The sequence below is a fragment of the Nycticebus coucang genome, chromosome 11 (genome assembly GCF_027406575.1).
Source record: "Nycticebus coucang isolate mNycCou1 chromosome 11, mNycCou1.pri, whole genome shotgun sequence".
In the NCBI taxonomy this organism is placed as follows: Eukaryota; Metazoa; Chordata; class Mammalia; order Primates; family Lorisidae; genus Nycticebus; species Nycticebus coucang.
The window spans coordinates 116,403,863-116,426,330 of record NC_069790.1 but is presented as its reverse complement, the minus strand read 5'-3'; positions in this window follow the sequence as shown (position 1 = coordinate 116,426,330).

Genomic DNA, 22,468 nt, shown 5'->3' with positions numbered 1-22,468 from the left:
GTCAAATGTTTTTTCTACTATTTTTTCTACTCCCTGCCACATAAGAATGAGGCTATGATTTATTTTTAAAAGGAACAATTTTACATTATAGCAAAGATTCTGTTAAACATTGACTTAATATTGCCATTAAGATGTGAAAATTTTTAAAATAGAAACACCTCTGTATTGCAAAACAAAGTTTCATTGTGCCTATAACAAAGACCAATAAAATCAAACATGATAAATACATGTTAATGATCAGTTTCAATACTACATTTATATAATGTTTAACGCATTTAACCACTAGATATCATTTACGGATTAGTATTTTATTTGAGTTTCAGCACCTTCAAAAAGTAAAATGACAAAGAATAAGTCAATTTCAATATAGGATAAAAGTAATCAAAGGGACAAAGCTAAATTTTTATGTATTTTATAAAATATCATCTATCTGCTCCATAGTTATATTTTCCTGAACATCTCTTTCATATAAAACTCTTGATGATAAACTTGATGCATTATTGAGGTATATCATATGTTATTTTAACATAAACAGTCTTTTTAGATTTGACGTCACTGCTTTATGTTATCTTTATATCCATTAGGCAACACGGGTGAATGACATTTTAAAATTAATTATTTTTTTACAAAAATCAATATTTTGTAATTTCATTTCATTTCATTCTGTAGATGAGTTAATGGGGCTGTCAAAGTTTGGGAAACGTACTGGTCTCATGGAGTTAGGTCTGGAACGTGGGTCTGTGGACCCTCATTATGGTATCATCCCCTGATTGCTTGTAGATATTGGACAGCTGGGATAAGAAGCCTTGAATAGTAGCATACAGTGATTCCCATGAGGTAAATGCTCCCACCAAGGCTGATTTCAAGGAACTATCATGACATTACAGTGTGAGAAGTGGCAAGAGATGTGAGTAGTTCGTTATCTTACCTTATTTTCACCATACCAATAAAATAGTCATAAATAATTCCAAGGGCATAGGTAATAGCCATGTTCATATTAACATGAAGAATTGATGACCTTTGTTTTTAAAGCAGTGTATTTAATTATAATTGTAAATTCACATAACTTGATATTAGTAATGACTGAGTTTAACCAGGAGCTCACTGATTCCAGAACAGAGCATTTGACTCTTGCGTGGCGATAGAAGCAGGTTCCAGCACACTAATGGATCACGAAAAGCACGATGAATCATTTTGGTTGGTTAAAAATGTTTCCAGCATGACTTTTCTCAGTTTGTTTTTTATGTCAGGAGAGAAAGAGAGAGAAAGAAAGAGAGAGAGAGAGGGGCCAGGAGACAGTTTAATACCTCTATCAAAGCTGGTACTAGTTGTATCATAAACTACAGAACTAAAAATGTTTAAATCACTGCATGCACTCAATGTTTATATCACTCCATAAAGTTTCTGAGTAATACTCACTTCTTAATATTTTTGACCTATGTATGTATGTATATGTATATATATATATATATATATATATCCATTTTATGCTCCTTGGTCTAGAGATTCCCAAACCCTGTTTATTTCATATAAACATTTGCTAGGATCCACTCCCAGATTCTTCATGTAACATTTTTTTTTTAACCAATTAAGCATAACACTTATACTACAGAATCATTGCCACTAGTATGTCTAGAGAACCTGAGTGTGGTAAACTAATCTGTAACCAGCTTGTCATTAACATCATAAACTATATATTAACATCATCTCATTTTATGAACTACATGCTATCTTAATATTGTATTTTGTTGTGATTGTTTTGCACGGAGTAAAAGCATTCATTCTATTGGTTGATGTTTGATGGATGTGGTTAATAGTTGATATGAGGTAAACTGAGACTAGTGTAAGGCACTGTTCATAGGTCACTAGTATCTAGGTAGAGAAGGAATTTGGAGCGATGAAAAATGTCCTCAGAAGAATGAATTCTGGCAGCGTGAGAAGCCATTGATTAATTTCAAGCTTCTAACAACCTGCACAGAGAAAGACATTTTCTTCAGGGGCAGAGAAGTAGCGTGAGCGTGTTGATGGTCCTAGGAAACCCACTTTCTGCATGGTGTGGAACCATTGAGGAGACTGACAGGATCTGAAGTGAGCAGCACTGCGGCCAAAGGCTTAGTCAGTCATCAGACCCGGGGGTATGAAGTAGAAAACAACCGAACAGTCTTAAAAACTCTGGAAGCACACAAAACAAACCTTTAAAAATCCTCAATACTTGCAAATCTAATTTTAATATATTGTTTTGGGATGATCACTATTATCTCAGGATGCCGTCTTGATATGGTAAAAGAAATTCCAAAGTCACGGCTAATCTTACAAAAAAGCAGATGGGAAGATCTCCTGGGATCTGATAGGTGTCGGGAAAGCCTGCAAATCCTAAAACAGCTTCTCTTTGGTCTATCATTAAGCTCAAATTGCCAACATGAGAGATTTATTTCTTGGGGCCTTGAAAGAGTACTGTGATGAAGAGATAATATGATAGGGGGAAAGATAGGAAAGAAAGAAAACGCTGCGTTATTCATTCTCAGCTCCTGGCAGAATTGAACTTTGTCTTCAAAATAGAGAATTAGAGAGGGAGCACCCCCCGCCCCCAACCTCATGGGGTATGCTCCATAGAAACCCGACAGATGACCCAGCAGGAACAATGCATTTTAAGGGGCCTCAGGATTTTAACTTTAACAAGGGCCAATCCTCTTTACAGGGCAAGGTTTGATTAATTTGACGTAGCCAAAGAAATCTTAAATTCTTCTGCTTAAGAGCTCTTTATTTCCACATTTCCAAAATTAGTCATATTGTATTATTATGTTAGAAACATCTTGAGCACAGGATCAAGTAACATACAGGCAGACACACGCATACTTTTACTTCATGTTACCTGCTGTGCTGTGCGGTTTGTATTTACTCTAGAACGGATTGATTAAAAAAAAAAAAGGACAAAGATTTACAGCGACTGTCCACTAGGTGGCAAGTGTGCTATGCAGAGCCCCGCGTACCTAGTGCAGGTGGAGCTGTTTTCCTGTTCATCAAGATCTGTAGCTTTGTGGCCACACAGATGTCTGAATTTAGAAGCCAGGTAAGAGTTTCCAATTATTAGAAGTAACTCACCTTGTGAATTAGCTGCTTTCCTCAACCACTAAGCAGTTTGAAGGGCTACTTTTCGGGTCATTATGGTTTTTAATACTGCTGGTCCCTGCTACCTGGCTTTTCATCTGAATTCTGTTCAGCTCCTCTCCCCCTGCAACCTGAAGTGAAGAGCTTTGTCCTGGGCTGCAGTTTCTTTCCTGTAATTTTCCTCTTTACTAAGGGCGGTTAATCAACCGAATAGACCTGAAACCCTCTTCCCTTGACACGTTACAAGTCTTTGTTCTCTGTTTATAGTCCTCTTATGTGAAGCACCACATTTTAAGCGCTGCACTCAGAGGACTAATGAGGGCTGGTGGGTAAGGGTGGGTGATGCGGGCAGGTGCAGAGCCCAGTCAACTCTGTCTCCTGTCTCAGGAAACCTCTCATTTAGGAACCCTTTTGGGGGAGGAGTAATTTCCATTAAGGTACCAATGAGACATTTTCTTAAGTACATTTTCTTCCAGTTTGACTTAGTTAACAAGAATTGTTTTCTTTCCAGCTTAAAATGAACTCTTACTATTAATCTCGTGTTCTTCATTTTTCTTCACTTCTTTGAATGTTGTCACCCAATAACAGACAAATTGCCGATGTCACATGATCCATATTTAGTAATCTCGAAACTCCTTTTCAGATGCTGTAAATTATAATATTAATCTTTTGAAAACAATCGTTCACTGTTTCTTTTATTTAAGATTTTGCCCATTGTAATTTCTGATTGACTTTAACTTGTGCAAAACGTTATAAAGAAGTAAACACATAAAGAATATCATTTAGCAAATCAAAGAAGAAGAATCTCCATGTAAATCAATGGTCTTATGTAAATCAATGGTCAAAATGTGTCCATGTACATTTCATGAATAATGAATAGACATAAAAGAACATCTTTAATCTTAAATCGGATACCCCAAATGCCAGTTCTTCCCATGAGCGCTCTGGAGTATCTGCCTTCCCTCCTTGGCAAGGTTTTCATTTTCTCCAGGCTCTTGATTCTGTCCAACTGGAAAGTAATGCGATAACCCACATTAATGTATTAATAACTCATGGTAACTCCCACTTTCCTTGATAGGATTTACTAAGGAATAAAGAAAAGCCCTACAAGCAATCTACAATTCTAGAATCTTGGGTAATAATCAGAGTAATCCCTGCAAGCTGGTACACAGTACCCTTATCAGCATGCCAGCCCCGTAACACAAGCTTTCCTGGAGAAGCCCCATATTTGGAGGTGTGCCTGGTGTGGTAAAGAGAACAGTTTGCTAGTTAGATAACTGGCTCCACCACTTACTGGCAAAAACAAAACAAACAAACAAACAAAAAAAAAACTGTGCAAAACAAAAACTATTTGGCAAAATTAGTGGTTTTGCCCAAAGTCCTAATATTTTTGAACCTCTGCTTCCTACTCTGTTAATAGGCAGGAATATGGGTGTGTAGGGGGAAGGGTAATAATACCTAATAGACGCAGTTAATAAAAATTTAAATGAAATGGCATAGCAATAGTTACATGATCAGATTTTAATGTAATGGAAGTTTGATCAGCTAGATTACTAAGAAGCAGGGTACGTCACCATTTTCAGTTTAACAAATCAAATTAAAAATCAATGTTTATGCTATTGCTAATAAAAGTCAAAATATTTTAAAAACTATATTTCTTAACTTATTCATATGAAATATACATTATTTTTGTGATTTTTTTTTTTAATCCAGAGGAAGAAAAAAGAAGGTAATCAAACTACTCAATATTTGAAAATTGTTCTTAGGACTAGAGTTAGACAAAATAATTTTAAATAAAAATGTTCATTTTATTATTAATTAATTATTATTTAGGCAAAATGCCGTTTCCCCCACTTCAATCATTTAGGCTTCTGTAAATATATCTAACCATATGAAGAACATATAATTGAAAAACTAATTGCATATTTTGAAGAATATGTAAGATAGAGTGTAGCATTATCTTTAAAAAACATAGAAAATGTTTTGTTTTCTGTGGTTTTTTTATTATTATTAAATCGTAGCTGTGTACATTAATACAATCATGGGGCACCATACACTGGTTTTATGTGAAACTTAGTAAATGTAGAATATAAATGTCTAACACAATAACTAAGAAAATGCCAGGAAGGCTATGTTAACCAGTATGATGAAAATGTGTTAGACGGTCTATAAAACCAGTGTGTGTGTGTTTTGTTTTGTTTTTTAATTTTAGAATATTACATGGATACACACATTTCAATCACATTGTTTGCTTTGTATATTTTAAGTCTTTTGTATATTTTTAATGTGCGGATCAACTAGTTTCAATTTAGTATTGAGTGCATGTGGTGTTTGTTTTTCCATTTTTGTGATACTTCACTTAGGAAAACAGTCTTCATCGGCATACAAATTGTTACAAAAGATACTAGATTATCATCTTTTTTCTTTCCTTTTTTAAAAATTAAATCATAGCTGTGTACAATAATGCATTTATGGGGTTTTACATGCAATTTGAAATATAACAAGCTGGTTGACATAGCCTTCACTGCACTTTCTTCACTTTCTTAATTATTCTGTTAAGACATTTATACTCTACACTTAATAGATTTGACACGCACCCTTGTAAAATGCACCATAGGTGTGGCCCAAGCAATTACCCTCCCACCATCAATTCTCCCCTTGTTCCTTCTTTCCCCTCTCCCTCCTCTTTCCCCTTCATCTTGGGCTGTAGTTGGGTTATATCTTTCATATGGAAGTGCGGGTGATTATATATTGGTTTCATAGTAGAGCTGAGTACATTGGATACTTTTTCTTCTGTTCTTGAGATACTTTACTAGGAAGAATATGTTCCAGCTCCATCCATGTAAACATGAAAGAGGTAAAGTCTCCATCTTTTTTAAGGCTGCATAATATTCCATGGTATACATGTACCACAATTTATTAATCCATTCATGCGTTGATGGGGACTTGGGCTTCTTCCATGACTTAGAAAATATGAATTGGGCTGCAATAAACATTCTGGTGCCAATATCTTTGTTATAAAATGATTTTTGGTCTTCCTCCTAGTAGAGGAATTGCAAGATCAAACAGCAGGTCTATTTTTAATCTCTAAGTGATCTCTAAACATCTTTCCAAAAGGAATGTATAAATGCTCGTCATCTCTAATCATCAGAGAAATGCTAATCTAAACCACCTTGAGAGATCATCTAACTCTAGTAAGATTAGCCTGCATCACAAAATCCCAAAACTATAGATGTTGGCATGGATGTGGTGAAAAAAATAGATTGTCATCTTTTAATGGCTGAGTAATATTCCATGATATACATATGTGAGGTCTGACAATTAAGTTTGAAAACTCATCCTGGAAAAAGTGCTATATAGCTTATTGCTGAATATCACTACAGTAACCCTTGAAGGAAGCTGTGTGCTGATGCCAACACCTAGTCCATCCTTTAAAGCAATTGTGGAACTCTTTTTTTTATTTCACATTAATATGAGGGTACATTGTTTGTATTTGTTAGGTAAAGTCTGAATAACATTTGAGTCCTTCACCCAGGAAGTGTGCCATATACCCTCTTCTCCTCCTCTTGAATTTAATTGTGTTTTTCTCTTGTGTGGGAACTCTTTGTCGAAGCTGTCATTGTATTACCCTTGCTGTCCTGAAGGCCATTGAAATGTCTCCCTTCCAATATTTCCTTTATATTCACATAAAGGAAAAAGTCACTGGGGGCCAGATCAGGTGTGTAGGGAGGGTGTTCCAATACAGTTACATGTGTGTCAGCTGAAAACTGTCTCACAGTTGGTGCGTGTGAGCTGGTGTGTCGTCATGATGCAAGAACCATGAGTTGTTTGCCAATATTTTCAGCTGAGATTTCTCTATGTTTACTTGGTCTGCTATGCTTCTCGCAGTTGGCCAATGATTTTGATATACAATTTAATGAAACTTTGCAATGTTTTCATCATTTCCGCTCGTTACCAGCAGCCCTGACCTCTCTTCATCAATGATGCTCTCTCTTCCCTCAGAGAAAAGTTTAATTCTCTATACACTGCCATTTTCTTTATGACATTATTCCCACAAACATGCACTAACAGATCCCTAATTTCACTTCCTCTCTTGCCAAGTTTAAGAAGAAATTTACTAATATTTGTTTGTTGCTCTGATTTAAACTGTGACATTCTTGTGATGACACACAAAAACATACGATATGAATGCCACTCTGTAAGACACTGCCACACATTGCTATAAACACAGCTGTGAGACACTGATATACCAAGGTTATGAAACCTTACTAAGTTGTGTATGCAATAATCATACAATAGCAAGTTTGCAGAATTAGTTGTCAGACCTTATATCTGTCTCTCTCTCTTTTTTCAGATTAATAGGTAGGTACATATATCACAAAGTCTCAAAGTTGGAGATGCTGGCATGGTTGTGGAGAGAAGGGAACACTTTTACACTGCTGGTGGGACTGCAAACTCATACAGCTTTTTTGGAAGGAAGTTTGGAGAATCCTCAAAGAACTCAAATTAGACCTCTCATTTGATCCTGCAATCCCATTACTAGGCATCTACCCAGAAGAAAAAATAAACTTTTATCATAAGGACACTTGCACTAGTCTGTTTATTGCAGCTCAATTTACAATCGCCAAAATGTGGAAACAGCCTAAATGCCCACCAACCCAGGAATGGATTAACAAACTGCGGTATATGTACACCATGGAATACTATTCAGCCACTAAAAAAAGATGGAGACATTCCATCTTTTGTATTAGCCTGGATGGAGGTGGAACACATTCTTCTTAGTAAAGAATCACAAGAATGGATAAGCATCAATCCAATTTACTCTATTCTAATATGAAGGCAGTAGATGAGCTAATACAAGAATGAGCTTGTAGGGAGAGGGGAGGAGGAAGGGTGACGGGGGCCATGTTGTACGGCACACCTCTTGGGGATGGAACACAATTATAAGAGGGACTTTATCTAACAAATGCAATCAGTGTAACATATTTCTTTGTACCTTCCATGAATCCCAAACAAAAATAGATTAATTAATTAAAATCTAATTAAAAAAAGAAAAAAGTTATGTAGTTTGCTTTTGTAGGGTTAAAGATTGAGGCATAGGTGTGTCCTTCACCCAGAAAGCTTGCAATACACAGAAAATGTGTCTATTGCTGTGTAAGATTAACTCTCCAAAGTTTTTAAAGAATTTATAACTAAATTAAATAATAGGAAAAATAGACTTTATGTTTTCATAATAGATAATATTTTAGCAGAAACTTTATAATTTTATAAATATGGTGTGTTAAAACATATACCTCAGTAACATTCTGGAGACAAATACAAATTCCTACTTAGCCAATAAAGTCTCCACTAATTATTTATTTTGCATAAGCACATCTAAGTGCTTTAAATTGTATAGGGCTTTAGATTTATCCAGATTTGCTCCCCAGGACCTTGCAACTTAATGAGTATTACTTACATTGAAAAAATATAATATGATGCATCATTTAGAAATGAAATACTGTTTTTTGTTTTTAAATAAATATTTTTTGCTCTGATTTTTATATTTTAGTAGTATTCCACTTTAAAATCACAAATTATAATGAAAACATGCTTAAAACATTTAATTCAAATATTCATTAACACTTTAACTTGGCTTATTGAATTTTTTAATGAAAAATTTGTGATCGTTACAAAGAAATGGGATCCACAGATTTTTTAAAAAGTACCAATTTACATACCTGGTACATTGACTTCTGTGTCTACTCTATTTTCTAGGCTCTATATAAACATTTTCTTATCTCTCTGTTTCTCACTAGTGATATAAATATCATCTGATCCATGATCTTCTTAATAAATTATGTGCAGCACTGTAATTTAGGTATATATCCATCTGACCAGGACAAAAGATACACCAAATGTCATCCTAATATATGTGATAAAAACTTAACATGGATAGAAATATCCCTAAGGACACATGGATCAGTACAAGGTGACTTTACATAGAATGATTCTTGAACAGTGATATTTGTCACATAAGCAGGAAAAAGTACAAAAAGCCAGTGTGGTCAGAGAAAAGATTGCAGGGGAGACAATAGGCCCAGAAAGAAAGTTTCTATTCCTGATAGCTTTCAAAGTCTTACTTCCAGTCTTTCTGAAGTTAACTAAACTTCCCTTTCCCTGAGGTCCCATAAATTCTCAATATATCCCAACATTCTTCTCTCCTATTTTTGCCTTGGTTAACTTAAGCTGTTTTCTGCTCAGATAGTGAATTTTATATATGTATATATAAGCATGTAATATTCTTAGAAATATATTATAGCAGGGAGGCACATAGTATGCCTAAAATAAAGCATTTTAACAGCATCTGTCAACAGGCTCATGATATGTCAAATTCCTTTAAACATCATGCTATAATATGACTGAAGTATTGAAATCAAGTTTCCTTAGAGATTAAAATTATATAGACACACCCAACCCCTTTTGACCATCTAATTTTGCACTACAAAAAGTACAGGACAAGTCATTCCTGCCCAAAGAATCATTTAATAAAAAAAAAAATTAACGAAAGATATCAGTTTTTTTCAGGTCTTGGTGTGGAATTATCTACTTTTTAAAATAATAAATATATATTAGCTTATATTGAATCTATACCAGAATAAAATAAATAAAAATTTATGAACGGCTAGTGTTTAATTTAACATTTTAAATGAAAGACAATATATTTCTGATCACACTGGATATTAACATTAGCATTCAAAATCATAGCTTAGAGATAAAAATCAGAATTAGCATTGAGTAATGATTTTGACATGGTTCTTGGATGAGAGAGAAAATTTTATTTTCACTTAGTAGGTATAACCAATACTTTTGGAATCAATGTGAAGTAACTATTAAAAATGATGTAAGGAAAACTGAGCATCAAACAAAACTTGGCGGTCGGTTATTGCAGATAGGGACAATTTGTAGACTGTGAGGACATAAAATGTGTATAAATTCAGTAATAATACAATTTTTTTGGTAGATTCTCATATTTTCCCAAAGTAGGTTTAAAATTATGAAAGTTGACTTTATCTTTTAAGACTCTTGGGGTAAACATTCTAGCATTTACTTCCCAAATTAACTTACAAAGACAATTTTCTTCAATGTGACTGGAAAAATATTCTGCTACGCAGTGAAATCAAAAGCAAATAAGAAAATATGTTAATGTGAAGTGGTGGAAACGGTGGCTAAACCTATATAAAATGTCATTTTTTTAGGTAAGAATTGGCAAGGTTGAATGGTTCAATGTCATGTTAAAAACACTTCTTTAAGATACATTTTAACTTTACAGATATATATTTTTAAAAGTGTAATTTAGTTGATACTATTGATGACTGGTTTTGATCAGTTATTACACTAATTGCTCAGCTATTATACTCAATAATCTTATTATTTGATAATCTGCTATGGGTAAAAACACTAAAAGTCCTTCCGTCAGAATAGGCAACTTTCTATACTCCTATAGCATTTTTATATATATTCTAAAATATTTTATAAAATAATAAAATTGCAGGTAGGTGATTTAGGGATAAGTCGTTCATCCATATTTATTTGAATAGCTCCTAATTTGTTTTTAAGTTCTGGCACACAAACTACTGTAGAGGCTTAAAATACTTCAGCAGTTTATTATTGCAGAGAAGTTACATCTGGTTTAAAACGATTATTAGTGGTTGGCAGAAATGCATTATTAATTCAGTGGATCGTACTTTTCGATATTAATTATCCATGGCATGGTTTTTCAGATCCAGTCTCATTAATCACAGGCCCTAGGCCAGTATGCTAATTTGAAGTCTATGTAAGAATTAGTAAATATTTGTTCCTTGGTAATGCAGTGACAAAGCTCTGAACTGGAGTGTATCATGACTGAGGACCATTGCGAAAGAGAAGGTCAAACACTAGATAGCACGAGCCAGCTGGAAAAGTCTTTATTTCTCCATAGAATACATGGTATCCTGATGGTTTGGCCTAAATAAGTGAGATTATTCATGTAAGGCACAAAGTAATCTCCTGGGTTGTTTGCTTGTTCTCACGTTCTCTTTCTTGCTTGCTTATCTGTTTTTAAAGTCCAATAGTGTCATTCAATTAATTCCCAAAGCATCAGCAATTTGAAATATGAAGCATAATGAACAATGTACGAGCCAGGATCTTGGTTCAGGAAGAATGTCTGTCTTAATTAGAGGGAAACACGCAGGGACAATTTCCAGCACTATGCAGTTGACTCTCATGTCTTATAAATTAACTGACACACTAGGAATTATTGCGATTATATCTGAGGAACTGATTCTTGGGACATAGGCTTAAAGGACAGTCAAGTCATCATTCTTTGTGAATTTCTGTCCCATATAAATTTGAAAAACTATCTCTCAAAAAGGGTTTGTCATTTCTACCTCATCCTGTACCCTTCCCTCCAAAACCGGAGTTCTGTCCTGGTTATATCACAACCTTCCTGTTTGACAGACTGAACTGCGCTAGTCAATAGGAGCAGCTAATGTGCTATCCCTCTAAGATGATATATTATCAAATTATCCATGCTATAACTCAAAGGAGCGATTCTGGTAGGGAAGAATTTAAGCTGGTAATTGAGGTATCTTGGGGTGAATGAGCCTGTTCATGTCCTACAAAGCTTTTGTATCACATAGATCCTGTGTTGCTACTTCGGGTTTGAAGTTTTTTGGCTATAAATTTAATTTCTCAAATTATTGAATCTGAACCTTCTTATTTTTTATGCACCCATACCTATCCTTTTGCTCGTGACTTTTTCTCCACATCTTGGAGTTCCGTGTTTATTATTTTGTTTCTATAATTGATGATTTCCCGTCTTTCTTCTTTTGTTTTTATACACACCTCATAGTGACCACAAGGCCCAAGACAGTGATTACTTGGATGGCTTCCCAGTGCTCAGATTTTAATCCGTTGAGCATTCCTCCTTGAAAATTTATGTTCAGATAAGGATTTTGACATTGAGATCTCCCTCTTTGACTTCTACATCTTTATTCCAACTAAAGATAATTCAGAATGAATCTATTTGCCAAGTCTTCTTGATCACAGTCACATTTTAATTCTTTTTACTTTCTTACCTTTTTTCTCTCTCTCCCCTATTATGTTTCTGATTTAATTTGGGGGTTTGGAACCAAATAAACCTTTGTTACATCCAAGCCCTTGATGACTTTGAAAAAATTATTTAACCATCATAAGCTTCAATTTCTTCATTTGAAAATATAAGATATAATCTCAATTCCACAGGCATTTTGTCCAAAGTATTCTCGTCACAAGGTCACTCAGGAAAGTTTATCTCCTTGTTCCTTACAAAGTCTATCAACATTATCAGCATTTGACAAATACACCCATTAAACGACAGGATACTGGTTGTTATTAATGTGATTTATCAACATAGCATGGGTTTAGGAAAGATTCTAATTTTAGTTTAACTATTATCCTTAACAATTCCAGTTCTTCCTGTTAAAGATGATTCTTCTCATTAATCTAAATATGACCATAACCAATTCCTTTTAGTCTTTCTACTTTTTTTTTTTTTTTTTTTTTAGACAGAGTCTCACTCTGTCACCCTGAGTAGAGTCATAGCTCACAGCAACCTCAAACTCCTGGGCTCAAGCGATCCTCTTACCTTAGCCTCCCAAGTAGCTGGGACTACCAGCATACCCAGATAATTTTTATGTTTTTAGCAGAGACAGGTCTCACTCTTGCTCAGGTTGGTCTCAAAATCTTGGTCTCAAACTCTTAAGCAATCCACCAACCTCGGCCACCCAGAGTGCTAGGATTACAGGCATGAGCCACCACACATGGCCCATCTTTGTACATTTGATTTTTTTCTCCCTTCCACTTATTTTATGACATGGTAGCTTGAGTGATTCTTTATACAAATACATATGTGCATTTTTATCACTCATATATATCATACTGTGTGGGTATAATAAAAGTTTATGAAGACACAGATGTACCTGTGTAAATATAAGATTCCACCCAGCAGGTTTTTAGCGATCAACAAAGGAAAGAAGTGAGTGAAATAAACCTCCTAAGAAAAATTGATATTCATCATCTCCATATTTTTTTAAATATCAATGAGCAGAAGATGAACAATGCAATAGCTAAATGTACAAAGGACTTGAACAAGCAGTTTATGGCCAGAGACATGTAATACCCCGATAGACTTATTACATAAAGCTGATTCTATTCACAATTCACAATAAAAAAGAGACTTTTCATTTTACCTAAGAATTTAGAAAAGATTAAAAGGAACTAATCAATCAACATTTAAATGCAGAGATGGAAGAAAATCTCTATGAAAGTAATACAGGGTGGGGGGACGGATGGGTAAATTTATACCCGTTGGGTACCATGCACATGATCTGGGTGAAGGAACTCTTATAACTTTGATGGGTAAATTTACACCCGTTGGGTACCATGCACATGATCTGGGTGAAGGAACTCTTATAACTTTAATGGGTAAATTTACACCCGTTGGGTACCATGCACATGATCTGGGTGAAGGAACTCTTATAACTTTGATTCAGTCTGTACAAAAATAAAGTATATAAACAAAACATGTGTACCCCCTAATATTCTGAGATAAAACAAAATAATAGGGCGGGATTAGAATAGTAGTTGCCAAGGCCTGGGTGAGCAGCAGTGAGGCATGGTTGCTTACTGGGGGCAGAGTTTCAGTTTTGCCATGTGAGAAGAGTTTTGGTGCTGGACGGTGGCGATGGCCGTACAGCCGCAGGAATGTTTTCATACTTAGTATAACTGAACCGTTCACTTAAAAATGGTTAAGATGGTAAACTCTGTGTGTATTTTACCACAATAAAAATTGAAGGAAAAACGTTTATAGCAATGCTTAGTCAGCTGAGGGCACGGAGGAAAAAAGCAGAACCCATGAAAGTCACCTTCTTCATCCTGCATTATAAGTCCTGCCCACGGGGACCTGCTGTCCCTCCCGGGTCCACCCACCATCCTCCCGTCCTTCAACCACAATGACCTTTTCTGAATTCATATAATAAGATATGTTATCACCAGTCCTCACATGTTTTGGTTTATTCCTCCTGGCAAAAACATCTTCTCTTTTTAAAGTCAAATTGTTAACAAATGCATTCTTTATTGTCCGTTTATTTTAAGCATTTCACCTAGAAGAGTCCATTGTCTTCCATGGAGGCTGTTTGTTCTCTGGTCCTGTCACAGAGGTGCCCACATGGCAGCCCTCACTCCATCCCACTCTCCCTCTCCCCCACATCCGCTCTACAGTCACTGTTTCTTCTAGCTTAACAACCGCGCTAGGCTACAGGAGAGATCTATTCTTCGCTCTCGTATCCCTACCACCAAAAATTAATTAATAAATTAATTAAATAAGTAAATATAACTGGAACTTAGTAGGTCTTCAATAAATAGGTAGTTAATAAATAGTAAGAAGATAGTTAATTAGTTAACGGTTCATACTTGAATATTATCACAATTGCTATCTCATTTTTCTTTTTTTTTTATTTTTTTGCAGTTTTTGGCCAGGGCTGGGTTTGAATGCGCCACCTCCAGCATATGGGGCTGGCGCCCTATTCCTTTGAGCCACAGGCACTATCTCATTTTTCATAAACCAGTAGACTTTTCACAAAGACCTCAGTATTCGCTCCTTCAGCACACTATCCAGTTCATAGACTTTTTTTTCTGTAACTATACAATTCTTTATTAAAATAATATAGATTAGTATAATCATAGTATTCAAATTCCCAAAATAAAGATACAAGCAAACTTTTATCTTTATTATAAGAAGTAACAAAGTTCTTAAAGTATCATTCAGGAGCCAGTGAAGTTCTGATTTTCCAAGCCTGTGAATTGGGTTTGCTGTGGGCCTTGAGTGTAGGATGACTGTATTAAATAAGATTTTAATGTTTCCGAGTAACAGTAGAGGATAAGAAGGAGGGAGAGAGAGAGAGAGAGAGACAATTGAGATATATTTGGTGTGTTGTAAATGAGGGAGAAAGATTCGGGTGACCTTACACAATAGTCTGGAACTAGTAAGTGACAAGTCTACTAGAAGACACATTCTCTAGCATTAAAAAAAGAACAAGTGCTCTTTAATCATTAGAATTATCCCACAAAGTAATGCAATCCCTTGGCACTTGGTGATTTTCCTGACATAAACTGTTAAATCAAACTGGAAGCTGAGTGACAGTGGTTTGATTTGCTACAGAAGGGATTCTCACACAGACAAGATGTAAGACTATAGTTCTTTGAACATCTCAAATTCTGAGATTCATGAGTCCAGAGATACGTGGAGACTCTGTAATCAGTTTGCAGTCATCACAAATGTTATCAAGCAGAATTCCATCTCAGGCTCATAAAAGTTTTACATTCTTTGTAATGAAGATCTAGTTGATGGGATTAGCTCTTTTCTTTGCCAGAAGAAAAGGACAACTAACCAGAGGCTATTACAGACCAAAGCATCCTGCATTTCCTGTGAGACACAAATTGAAATAGAGAAACCAAAATATATGCTTATAAACAACAGAAGATGTTCTATATTAGTATGAACCTATTTTCTGTGTAACTTAACATTGTTTTAAAACTTACTGACAAATCCATGTTTTAAAAAGTTCTGTAGGAAGAAGTTAAAATTCTATGAAACAAGCATCTGTCATATACGTTTAAAAGAATCAATGGAGTTGAAATTATTGTAGGACAGGCTTAAAATATTTCATTCTGAGTTTTATTGCAATCATGCCAAATCTATGGGTAGATTTTCCACCAGATTTAAAGGAATCATTTAAGATAATCTTCTGTAAAATACAGTCTATGTTACACTCACCAAATTCACTCCAGGGAACCTGGAGTCATCGTCCATAGCAGTTAGGGTAGAGATACAAAAAATATGGTCCATTTTCCTGTCCGTCAGGACAGATATTTGAAATATATTAAGTTTCTGTACAAAGTAACAGGTTTTTTTGAGTAAGAGTCCCAACTTATAAACTACTAAGGCAAATTCTGTAAATTGCAAACAATGCTTTGCCATCGAGACATTTAACAGATGACACGCATACATCATGCTCAGCTGAGGAATGGTAGGGAGGGAAGGAACAGCTCTACACAGTTTAAAAGTTAAAATTGATTAATGATGTAAACAATGATAAGGGAACTAATTAGAACTGTGCAAACTGAATTCATTTTCTTACAAACCAATTAAGGTCAAGAATTGCTTTGCTATGGCTAGAATTTGGTAAGGTCCCTGATATTTATATGCTTTCTTCTTTATTATGTAGGCTGTGTGGAAGTATGACTGTTTCACACTGCCAGAATAATGCTGTTCTTATAGAAGGTTAGTTCTTTAATCACTAAAATGATTATGAAGTCTGCAACAATTCTATACACAAAGTCTTCATGTATTAGAAAAATTGGACTTATACTATGCATAAAGATATATTTTTCCCAAAGACCATTTCCAGTGCCAGAGGTGCAAATTGAGAGCAAGTGAGTTATTTTCAGAACTCACTGGAAGGCTTTTTGTATGTAGATTCAACATTTAATTTGAATATAACCATTTTTTAATCCAATCAGTTATGCCTATTTTAGAGGGTCACACTTATGGAGGTTAATATTGCTAAGAAGGAGACTCCTGATGTACTAAAATATAGGAAGGAATAGTCAGCCTGATGAATTGCTTTTACATCTTTATTGAACATTTGGGGGTGCTTCACCTGGGTTTACCTAGCTGCAGAAAGCAGGAGGTTAGCATAGTTCTCGTTCCATCTTCTGTCTTGTCAATATTCTCCCTCCACTGGTCTTGAGTTCTTTAAGTTGAAATCGTCCAAGTGGATTCACAGTAATCTCGGATACGACCAAGCACCAATTTTTACTTAGAATTCAGGTGATACCAGTAGACATCAAGTGCAGATAAATCATCTTCTCCTGGAATAGACGGAAACCAGCCGACAGCACCCAGAAGTGTCCCTTTTCACTTTTCTTAGCACATCTGTTCTTTCCCAAGTAACATAAAAGTTTTTTGGATCAAGATATGTGCAAACATTGTTCAAAAACAGGTTCCACTTTACTTTGGAGGGAAACAGCTTTCATACCCTGTTAATTCTGTAACTTACTAACCCCTGTTCTCCAGGAAGCCCTGCAGTATGAATCAACAATGCCGGGTATATTTGTGATATTGCAACCTAGACTATTCACATAGTTCCTGATACACCAGTTTAATAGACAGGAGTCCTCTTTTCTATGTAAGCAATGCATTGCATTAAGAGGTTAAGTAAGAGAGGTTAGCTTAAGGTCAACAGTGTATTTACAGGTGAAGATCTGGTTAAAGTTGTTCATTCACTGAGCTTTTCCAAGAGGACAGAAATGAATCACAGGCCCTTTCCTTTCCAAGTTCCCATGCCCTGTGCTGATGGTGCGTTTTCCAGTGAATTCGTATTAGTACAGCAGCAGTACATACTTTTATGGAAATGCTGCTCTTAAGGAGTTGATAAGGACTTTATTTTTTTTTTTTGAAAAATTATCAAACAGTAAAATATTTAAAAAGAGAAAACATGTATGATAGAACAAGGATAATATTGAGCTCCAGTTGTACCTAATTTTGACTCTAAATTTCATAGTCTACTTACTTTAGAGTAGCTTCTCATAAATTTACTCATACATATGGTATTTATAAACAATTATAATCTTTCCTTTATCTTCTAAAGGAAGAAAAAAGTTCTCAATCCTCTAATAACTTCCATTAGACCTTACAAGCAACAAGTAAAGTTAAGCCTTGATGAAATTCACTGCTCTGCATGTTTGGTACTGTGGACACAGTGTGCTTCTCTGCTCACGGCATTGCCTCTGCCTGGAAAGACTTTCAGCCTTGTTTCTATGCATCTAAATCAGTAATTCTCAATTTTATTTACAATAAGCTTTTAAATAATGATATTGTTGGTCGGCAGACCTGAAAAGGATTTAGAAACTTTTTTACAGTCATTAACAAGGCAGCTGTGATAACAGCTGGATCACTGGCAGAGTGGACCAATGTCTCCATGTCTGTAAATCTGTCCACAGCGCCTCCCTTTCTCGAGTTCCTCGTGGTGCTCCTGGAGAAATGCCCCAGCTCTATTGCTAGTGTTTGTCCTGAGACAAAGTCCTGGATATTCCAGGAGTCAAGGATTTTACCTATGGGGGAGAATCCTAGGAATTAACTACCATTTTATTCTTGTGGGAACAATATTTGTAACCTTCTCTGTATACTTAACAAGCGCCCAACTTAATATTACACTGTACCTTCTTCTTCTTACCCTCAATAATATATGCCTTCTGTCCTTTGTCACACAATCCATTCTAGTTGGTCCAAATGTATTATGTGCCCCCCCTGACATGAATAAAGCAACGTATCTCTTCAGTTATTGAAAAAACAATTTTTTCTTATTGATCAAAACAAGATAATAAGGATGGTCTCACAGCTTGACAACAACTAGTCCAAGTTTATGCTCTCGTTCAGGGTTCAGCTTATATTACAGACTATCCCGATTCCTGATTCTCTTCTCTCAATTCCAATAATTCTTTCTTTTTACACCATTCATGTTCTCTTTGGCCTAGATTGTACTGTATGGATATCTTTCTTCAAATCAGGGAATATTTCTTGTACTTTTGAACACTCCCTTGCTTTAGAGGGGGTCAAGCTTTTGATAAAAATCAAATTACTTAACCTAATCATTGCTTTATATTCACTTTTCTCTTACTCCATGAACATGTAAAGGGTGGTTGACATTTTCTTCTCTTGATTATTTCTTCATAGTTATATTGCAGATAACATAATCTATAAGAATAAAAAAAAATCCCTTTCACGTACATGAAGTACAAAGAAAGATATTTGTGGGATTCATTCTTTCTCATTCTTCAAATATTATGTTTTTCTCATATTTACAAACATTGTACACAGCTTGATTTGGTTCTAAAAAATACAACCGAGCCCCTTAACACTTTCTGACCATTCCATCATATTGATAGAATCTTACATATTCAATAATTAACTAAAATGTGTTTAGAGTCTGTTAACTGCAAGGCCATGAATTTTAGGCCATGGAAAGCATGAGAATTGTTCTTATCCCAGAACAGAGTAACAACTGGGGAGAAACAAGATAGAAAGATAAAAATGTATATATATATATATATATATATATATATATATATATATATATATATACATAAAAACAAAAAGACAGACCACAGAAGAGATTTAAACTCATAGAATCAATTTCTAAAACATAAATATTATAAAACAAGAAAACATTAAAAACGGAGCATTTCATACAACGAAAAACTAACAAAATCAACTTAAGAAATTGAATATTTTAATACACCAATTATTTTAGAGAATTAAAATATTATTTATGAATTATTTCAGAAAAAACTTTTCAAGAACAAAAAATTTGTAGCTCAGATTATATAAGCTAGATTGTGCACATATTTTCAATTTTAATATTTGCATGATATACCTATGATGAAGGACTTGTTACAGTACTCTACAAATAATTCAAGGGAATTAACAAGAAAAAATAAAACAAAAGTGGGAAAACTCATGAACAGAAACTTTTCAAAGGAAGTTAGTCTAATGGCCAAAAAACACATGAAAAAATGCTCAACATCTCTAATCAGCAGGGAAATGCAAACCAAAGCCACAATGAGACATCACGCAACTCCAGTGAGAATAGCTCATATCAAAAGTCCCCAAACAGTAGACGCTGGCATGAATGTGGAGAAAAAGGAATTCTCATTTACTGTTGGTGGAAATGCAGACTAGTACAAATTCTATGGAAAGTAGTAAGACATAAAATTAGACCTACTTTGTGATCCAGAAATCCCACTTTTAAGCATTTAACCCAAAGGGAAAAAAGACATTTTATCGAAAAGACATTAGCACTCAAATGTTTACAGCAGCACAATTCACAATTGCAAAGATGTGGTTACAGTCCTGTGACTATCAACAAATGAATAAATTAATAAAATGTGATACACACACACCATGAGTTACTACTCAGTCGTTAAAATAATGGCAATCTAGTATCTTTTATAGCAACTTGAATGGAAATGGAAACCATTCTTCTAAGTGAAGTAAAGCGAGAATGGAAAAACAAACACCACGTGTACTCAATACTCAAAGGGAACTAGTCAATTAACACTTAGGCTCACATGAGGAAGTAGAACTCAATGGAAACCTGGTAGGGTTGGGGGAATGAAGGGGACGGTAAACAGTTTCAATTTCAATAAATTCCAGAAAAGGAAGAATCACAATGAGTGGCAAATGTCTGTAAAATTTCAAGGAAAAGGCAGCTTCTGGAAAGGCTTATCAAAAGAAAGACAAGAACACTGAAAAGTCCAAGTTGATAATAGCGCAGGCGAGGTGTGTTCATGGAACAAGCCAAGAACGTTTGGGAGATGACCTCTAAGGCAGCACAAAGGTCAGAGAGATTATTTTGACATCAAAATGTGAAACTAAGGAATTTGAATTTATCTTTGGCCATGTTTAAGGAAAAAAAACGAACTTTCTCTCTTTTGCTATTGTCTGATTTTTTTAAAATCAGAAGTTTCATATTTTCTTTTTTTATTTTTATTTTTTTATTATTAAATCATAGCTGTGTACATCAATGAGATCATGGGGGCACCATACACTGGTTTTATAAACAGTTTGACACATTTTCATCACACTAGTTAACATAGCCTTCCTGGCATTTTCTTAGTTATTGCGTTAAGACATTTATATTCTACATTTACTAAGTTTCACATGTACCCTTGTAAGATGCACCACAGGTGTCATCCCACCAATCACCCTCCCTCTGCCCATTTTCCCCCCTCCCTCCCCTCCATCTTCCCATATTCTTAGGTTATAACTGGGTTGTAGCTTTCATATGAAAGCCATAAATTAGTTTCATAGTAGGGCTGAGTACATTGAATACTTTTTCTTCCATTCTTGAGATACTTTATACTAAGAAGAGTATGTTCCATTCTTTTGGAAAGATGTTTGGAGAACACTTAGAGATCTAAAAATAGATCTGTCATTCAATCCTATAATTCCTCTACTAGGAATGCTTTATTTACAGCATTAGTTAATTTAATAAACACTCTATAAGCTCTTAACACATCTGTATAATTCTCTGCATGTCCTTTTTTGAGATTTTTTTTTGAAATATCAATTTTATAACAGTCTTGTATTTTTCAGTTTTAACAATATTACTTAATATTCCTCTTTTACAATTTATCTTATTTTACTTTATTTCAGATTAATAGGAGGATACAAATGTTTAGGTTGCATTGTCCCTATTTCTAAGGTAAAGTTCAAGTTATAGTTGAGCCTTTCACCAGAGTACGTGCTGAACACCCTTACATTGTGCACATTAGGTGAGATTTCGCCTCCCCCCTCCCTCCAGTTTCTTTGTCCTCCTTCCCCCTCCCTCTTTCTAGACTGTCCTTGTGTTTTTTTCTTTTGTATGGTCATGTGGTTTGTTTATATATTGTTTTCTTATTAGTACTGTGATACCAAAATATCACGTTGGATACTTTTTCCCTCCATTGTTGGGATATTTTACTAAGAAGGATGTGTTTGGACTCCATCTAGGTCAACACAAAAGATGTACAATGTCTCTATCTTTTCTTACGGCTGAATACTACTTCATGGTATACATATGCCACCATTTGTTAATCCACTCAGGGGTTGATGGGCACTTGGGTTGCTTCCATGTCCTGGCAATTATGAGTTGAGCTGCAATAAACATTCTAGTGCAAATGTCCTTGTGGTAAAGGGTTTTTGTTCTTCTGTGTAGATACCTAAGTTACGGGAGTGTGGGATCAAATAGAAGGTCAACTTTAAATTCCTTGAGAATTCACCATTCTTCTTTGCATAGAGGCTGTATTAGTTTGCAATCTCATCAGCAATGCAAAAGTTCTCCCTTCTCTCCACATGCAAGCCATCATCTGCAGATTCTGGACTTTGTGATGTGGGTTAATCTCACTGAATTAGGTGGCATCTCAGGGTGGTTTTGATTTGCATTTCTCTGGTGATTAGGGACAATGAGCATTTTTGCATGTGTTGGGTGGCCACTTGTCTGTTATCTTCAAAGAAGTTTCTGTTCAAGTCTCTTGCCCACTTATAAATGGTTTGCTCTTTTCTTGTTGACTAATTTGAATTCTCTATAGATTCTAGTTATCAGCCCTTTGTCCAATTTGTAGCATGCAAATATTCTGAAGGCTGTCTGTTGGCTTTAGTTGTGGTACCCTCAGCCGTGCAAAAGCTTTTTAGCTTGATCAGATCCCAAAAGCTTTTTAGCTTGATCAAATCCCATTTATTCATTTTTGGTGTTGCTAC